The sequence below is a fragment of the Eptatretus burgeri genome, chromosome 1, assembly GCF_056783735.1.
Source record: "Eptatretus burgeri isolate ZD-2024b chromosome 1, Ebu_testis_v1, whole genome shotgun sequence".
NCBI classification, from domain to species: domain Eukaryota; kingdom Metazoa; phylum Chordata; class Myxini; order Myxiniformes; family Myxinidae; genus Eptatretus; species Eptatretus burgeri.
The window spans coordinates 163,832,189-163,839,688 of NC_140961.1; the positions used below are offsets into that span (position 1 = coordinate 163,832,189).

A 7,500-nucleotide genomic window follows, 5' to 3' on the forward strand; every position below is an offset into this window, starting at 1 on the left:
ATGAAACAAAAATCGCACCCGTGTCCGAAGGAATCGGTTCAGTTTGGAATTATTAATACGAAAAAGGCAAAGCCGAGAAATGAACGAAACCTTTTAGAATTATCCTTGAGAAATATCCTTTTGAATTATCCCTTGGAACCCACTCCAATTTCCTTTTAGAATTCTTTAGAATTATTAGTGGGTCCATTAGTCCATTGGAACAAATTTTCATTGGTCTTCAAGACCTTGTTACATACCTCCATGCTGTATTGCTTGAGCAATGATTTGCCTTTCAGCAAAGCCAGACGTGCTTGGGCCAGGGCAGAGATTATACGTTTGTTATTATTGCCAAATGATACGATTATTATGATTGTTGCTCATATTATTTATATTAATTAATATATGGTTTGTTACAATGTTGTCATTATTTTTGTTGTTTATTTTGTGGTGAGAATACCATGCTGTGGAAGGAACTACTATGCTGCCCTGTACACCTTAACAAGGCGTACATTTAAAACATGAGAATGATTCCAGGTTTTTTTTTAACTTAGTTAGCCTACTCAACTCAGGAGATCATGACGATCATTTTGGTTTTTCACTTTCCACATCTGAACGCTCCAGAAGGACTCCATTAAAGAACATACACACACACACACACACACACACCTCATGCATTTAGAGTGGAGTCTTAATGGGTCTTTGGAGTCTTTTGGATCCTCAGGGATTTTTGGGTCATCTTGGTCTTTTGGGTCCTTGGGAACTTTTGGATCCTCTGGGACTTTTGGGACTTTGGGTCATCTGCTGTCTTTTGTTTCATCTCGGTATTTTGGGTCCTCACGGACTTTGGATCCTCGGGGACTCGGGGGGGGGCGGGGGGGGGGGGGTTGAAGAGAGAGAGAGGCACACACAGACACAAGAAGAGAGAGACAGACAGACAGAGAGACATGAAATAAACATTGCAGATAATCCACCACTTTGCCTGCTTGTCTGTGCATGTACGCATCATGTAGTACTTTGATTCACGGTCTGCACAAACGTTATAACTTTATTTTAAAACGTCCATTTTGCACCAGATTTGCTTTGATTCATTGCAGAGCACCTTGCGAAACCTCTGAAAAATATAGGCACAGATGTGGCAGACTCTATGGATAAGCAGTCCCTCTGGGGGACAGGGTGCGATGTCAAGCAGTGAATACATGAAATCACATGGTGTCCCTTTTCGGTCCATCTCGGTTATTTGAAATTTAATGCATTTACCTGATGAAAACGGCGTTTTTGGTTGGACTTTTACATAATTTGTTGCAGTTGAGTCTCAATCTGTGTCAGTGACTTTAAAAAAAGTGGAATAGAAATCAAATTGGAGTTAAGCAAGGCCATGAGGCCTCCTCGAACATTCGAGAACCCTCACATTCCCCACACAAAATCTCTATAGGACCTAAATTCATCAAATTTCAACGGATTTTCATCAAAATTGTTTAAGTCGAGTCTGAACCAACATTAGCAAATATCAAAAGTGAAAACAGAAATCGAATAAAACTTGAGACAAATTCATGAAGCTGCATGGAAGCATATGGAAGTTCCTCAGCTGACTTTATTTTATAAAACAATCTCCCCCTCTTCGCTCCTCACACCTCCAAATTTTATACATATCCTGAAAGCGGATGCAGACAGCCTTTGCTTTGTAGTGTTTTATGTATTTTTTTTAATTTCATTTTTTGCGTGCAATTTTATAAAGTAATAAAATGCTTAATGTTTAATATTGTTTGTTATTTTGATTTGGATTAAATCCATCTGTTATTAAATTTGGTTTTAGGTACGTTTTACATCCCCCTCCCCCCCTCCCACTCAATCCTGGCTTTTGGCTCAGTCCATTATGTGGATTATTACAGATGTGTGGAAATGTTAATGTGAACATTGTTTTAAAAATAATAAAATGCTTAATCTTTTATGTATTTTGTTATTATTTGATGGATTAAATACATCTATTTTGTTAAATTGTTTTAATACTTGTTTCAGTTGATTTGGGTGATGGTTTGGACATTTATCGCCTTTGGAATGGTTCTTTCCAGTGTCCATTTTCCCCCTCACGATCATGGTCTGGTTTGGTTGAGTCCACATTTATGTTTGATTTATTTTCCTCAAAAAACTATTAATGTTTTATATATTTATTAAATTGTGGGTTGCATGCACAAGCCCAGAAGCAAAGTAACTCCCTCACATTGGAATTACCACTATAGCTTCAGCAGTTATTGGGGTAGGTCAGGCTACAATTTTACATTGGGTTATGAGGTGAAGAAGAAGAGGAAGAGGAAGAAGTTGGCATTTTTCAAAAAAAATTTCCAAAAAAAATTGGCATTTTAGCAATCTCTCATTGTGGTACTTTAATGATGTATTCTGATGTTTTTGAAATCTCGGTAGTTCCGAAAATGCTCGGGAATAAAAGTTCTGGCTTTTAAATGCTTTTGACTTCACTCTTTAGTAGTTTAGTGGGTGTATCTTTGTGTACACATTTGAATGGGCAGCCATTTTTTTCCCCCCATATCATCCCTCTGTATGGAGTATGACTGCACTCCATGATGCACTGTAATGATCTCTGAGTGACTCAGAATGGATGTCCAGTAGCTCTATTGAGGATATCGAAGCATTGGCCGGCCATAGAAACCAGTTTGGGCTGTTGTGTTTGTCTTAAGTTGGCCTGTCTGGACAGCTCACAATGGATTTTCCCACAAGCCCATTTTTCTTGCCCCCCCTACCTTTTATGATTATGTATCTCCCCTTGTTTAGCCCTCTACCCCTTACTGTCTCCCCAAACTCCACCATAACCACCACAGTGGATGAGTCCATTGTGCGGAACTAGATGCACTGGGACCCAAGGGCCAAGGTTCTTGTTGTGAATCATGTTGTATGGTGGAGTGAAAGATCAACTTGGTGAAAAATCATGGGTTTTTGGGTTGCAGTAGACGGTATCAGTGAGAGAGACAGACAGACAGACAGAGATAGAAAACAGAGAAGATGGGGGCAAAACTTTAAGTATGCCTTCGAATACCCATGTGGATCAAAGTATGATAAGTAAATATCATTAGCCATGTGGTTTGGCCACCATATTGGATTGAAGGAAAAACAAACATTTTTTTTTTCTGCTAGACCACGTGAATGATGTCTTCATTATCAAATTACGTTTCACATTGGGAGTTGATGACATCCTTCCACTTTAATTACTTGCAAAATCCAAGATGGCTGATTAAACGAGCACCATGAACAATAGTGGTGATCAGGAATCACGCTGGTTTCTGTGTTTCTGTGTTTCTTGGTCTTGACGACGTGACATTGGCGCCGAGGCATCAAGTCATTCGATAAGATGGGTGACACGAGCGCCGTGAGTGTGCGATGGCGGGCTTGGCTTGAAGAGTTTGAATTGTATGCGGACACCAGAGGCCTGTATTTGGATGGTGTGTCACCAGGCCAAAGGGCACGGCTTTTAGCACTTTTATTGTTCAATGCTGGTGCAGCAGGGAGAGAGACCGTCAAGATGCTTCACGAGACTGGAGAAAAAGAGAATTATGAAGAAGAGGTGAGGGCACTTGTTGTGTCGTAAAGTCAGCCCACACGTCAGTCCTTCAGCTCAACCGTTTTAATGACGTCTCTCACCTGCTCCACTCACTCGACAGCCCGCTGACGTCGCTCTCGGTTCCTCCTCATCAGTTCCCGTTCATCCCAATACCACAGCACTAAATGGTCATTACATTGAAAAGACTAATACTACGTTTCAGTGCCATGTTTTCCATCAGATGATGCAGACTGATGAGGGAGATTATATTTTGTCAGTCTGCAGATGATGCAGACTGACAAAATATAATGACAGGTAAGTCACAAAAACCCACAAAGAAGCTGCATCCGTACACCTCAACGGTGCCACTTCAGGTGCGGGATGTTTCACAGCAGAAGTGAGCTCCAGTGGAAGGAAGACGAGTGCGGAGTTTGTGGTTATTGAGAAAAAGGGGGAGCCAATGACGAGTAAAGAGACTGCCCGGGTGTTGGGTGCATTACACAGTGCATTGGGAGTAAACTCGGTGACGTCCGAGGCAGATCTGAACCGTGAGTTTGTGCCGTTTCCAGAGGGGTCGGGAAGCTACAAGGCTGTCAAGTTAAACTGACAATAGATCCTGAGGTTAAACCAGTTGCTCAGCCGGTTAGAAGAACGCCATTTGGGTTGCGGAGTAAAGTTGAAGCAAAGATCCAAGAACTTATTGAAAAGGACATAATTGAGCCTGTGGAGGGACCGACACTTTGGGTGAGTCCAGTTGTAGTGATCCCAAAAGCAAATGGAGATATCAGACTGTGCGTTGATATGTGACGGGTGAACGAGGTAGTGGTAAGAGAGCGCCATCCCAAACACACAATCGATGATGTACTCCGGGAATTGGCAATGAGTGAAGTGTTTTTCAAGTTGGACTTGATGTGGTGGTACCACCAGTTAGAATTGCATGTGGAATCCAGTGCAGTGGGATCCAGTGCAGATACAAATTGGAGAAGCAAGAATTAGTGCGTTCATGGACAAAAACAACAACAATACAAAAGGTCAACAACCAAGGTGGTGTTTCTAAAATCCTCATCCGATTGACTTGAAATGTGAAGAGGATTTATATTTCAGTTCACTGAATTCAACCACAAATTATATCTGAGGTCAACATAGACCAAAAGGTCAACATAGACCAAAGGTCAACAACTAAGGTAAGATTTCTAAAATACTCATTTTTCATCCGATTGACTTGAAATGTGAAGAGGATTTTTTATTTCAGTTCACTCAATTCAACCACTAATTATATCTGAGGTCAACATAGACCAAAAGGTCAACATAGACCAAAGGTCAACAACTACGGTAAGATTTCTAAAATACTCATTTTTCATCCGATTGACTTGAAATGTGAAGAGGATTTATATTTCAGTTCACTGAATTCAACCACTAATTATATCTGAGGTCAACATAGACCAAAAAGGTCAACATAGACCAAAGGTCAACAACTACGGTAGGATTTCTAAAATCCTCAATTTTCATCCGATTGACTTGAAATTTGAACAGGATTTGTATTTCAGGTCACTGAATTCAACCACCAATTATTTTTGAGGTCAATACAGACCAAAAGGTCAACATAGGCCCAAGGTCAACAACTTAGATGTGATTTCTGAAATCCTAAATTTTCATCCGATTGACTTGAAATTTGAAGAGGATTTATATTTCAGGTCACTGAATTCAACCAGCTAATTATTTTTGAGGTCAGTATGGACCAAAAGGTCAATATAGGCCCAAGGTAAACAACGAAGCAGGTATTTCTAAAATCCTCAATTTTTCTCTCATTGACTTGAAATTTCAAGAGGATTTGGAAATCAGGACACTGAATTCAACCACAAATTATTTTTGGGGTCAACATAGGCCAAAAGAACAATATCGGCTGACTTTCTAAAATTGTAAATTTTCATCCGATTGACTTGAGATTTGAAGAGGATTTGCACAATTGGTCATTGAATTAAACCAGCCAATTGTTTTTGAGGTCAACATCGACCAAAAAGTCAACATAGTCCCAAGATCAACAACTAAGGTGATATTTCTAAAATCTTCAGTTTTCATCTGATTGACTTGAAATTTGAAGAGGATATATATTTTACGTCACTGAAGTCAACCACTAATTATTTTGTACGTCCACATCCGCCAAAAGGTCAACAACATCTGAATTTCTAAAATCGTCAATTTTCATCCGATTCACTTGAAATTTGAAGAGGAGTTGCATATTTGGTCGTTGTATTCAACCACCAATTAGTTTTGAAGTCAAAAATTTTCATGGATTTTGCAAGTGTCGTGCTCTGCATGACATCTTCTTGTTTGTTTGTCTGTCTGTCTGTGTGTGGGCTATCTCACAAAGTTGTGGACGAATCCGGATGAAATTCGGTGGGCAGGTTGGGTGTGTGACAAGGACAAACTGGTTTCACTTTGTTGAAGATCCGGATGCAGATCTGACTCCTGGAATTTTTGAAGTGATTCTTCACCATTGAGAGATCGGGCCATAAACGATATAGTATTGTGTAGCATAATATTTCAAAAATGTAATGGGCCCGATATGTTCTCGTGGATCAGGCATTGCAAGGCGGAGGTTTGTACTCGACCGAGTGCCCTTCCAGTTGAAAAATGTTTTTATTATTACCTGTCATAATCTAAAACTCAGCTTGTGGTCGGTTTAGAGTTAGCTGATTGAAAAACACACCTCAGCCACAGATTCTCTTCACCATGAGCCACTCTTCAACAAATCTCAATCCACAGCAGGATCTCTCAGGTAGTGCTTTCTCTTTTCATCATTCCAATAGAGTATTATAAACTGTTTCAATAATAACTGACCCGCACTGAAAACTCCGATTGATTGACTGAAACTGTATTGCTTGGCTGTAACTACCCATCACTTGTTACTGTTGGTTCGCTCAATTGATCGATTACCTGCCAAGTAATCAATATCCCTCAACCCATATAATAATTCATACAGAGTAATAATGTCGTGAAAAAAAATAAAGTTTGCACAAGAGGAGGCAATTTGGACCATCATTCGGATGCTGGTGCCATATATACTGCACCACACTCTCCCAAGGCACAGGTGCGGCTTATGAAACTGTAGCTAACTCTAATCAGGATATTTTGCCCACTATACTGAAATGCAATGTCCCAGACTTTTACAAGATACTGAGATCTTTAATCTGTTCTGTTCTTGCATATGGCAGCTTGGCTGCCACGGAAGCTATCATTTCTTGGAAGCATGGCTGTGCCGCTGATACTGTGCCCCTATACCAGTACACTGGCTGAGTCAACCCCACCTGGTGTTCATTCGGTGGCCAACGGGACTTGAACTCTGAACCCAAGGATCCCAAGCCAGTCACCCTCACCACGAAGCCCACACCAGGTTGAGATCTTCAAATGAGTTTACCTTTTCAGTATTCCTTTGTGAATTAGCTCATGAGGCAGACAAACACAGATTCAAATCCAATTCCCATATTCATGACAGGAATTCATCCAATGTCAACAAATATATATATATATATATATATATATATATTTATATATATATATCTATCTATATATATATATATCTATATATATATATATATATATATATATATATATATATATATATATATATATATATATATATATATATATATATATATATATATATATATATATATAAATATCTTCTTCTTCTTTCGGCTGCTCCCGATAGAGGTCGCCACAGCGGATCATCCGTATGATCCACATAGTGATTTGGCACATGTTTTACGCCGGATGCCCTTCCTGACGCAACCCTGATCGCCTCTTACGACACAGGGATATGGTACATCTATTTTAACCGGGGTATACACCGGCCCAGTACACTGGTACTCATTTCACCGACCTCGGAAGGATGACAGGCTGAGTCAACCCCCCGGTGTATTAATTCAGTGGCTCAACGGGGATTGAACTCAGGACCTTTTGGATCCCAAGCC

General features: G+C 40.0%; 1 protein-coding gene across 5 annotated transcripts in view; it reads left to right on the forward strand.

Moving 5' to 3' along the window:
- The window catches only part of LOC147035913 (arrestin domain-containing protein 1-like), a 102,914-nt gene extending 100,987 nt beyond the window's left edge, over window positions 1-1,927 (forward strand). For all 5 annotated transcript variants that reach the window (XR_015049834.1, XR_015049852.1, XM_085848288.1 and 2 more), the window contains one exon: window positions 1-1,927. This exon is cut by the window's left edge and continues 2,107 nt beyond it. The gene's annotated coding sequence lies outside the window, so the exon portion shown is untranslated.
- Window positions 1,928-7,500: the final 5,573 nt, after the last annotated feature.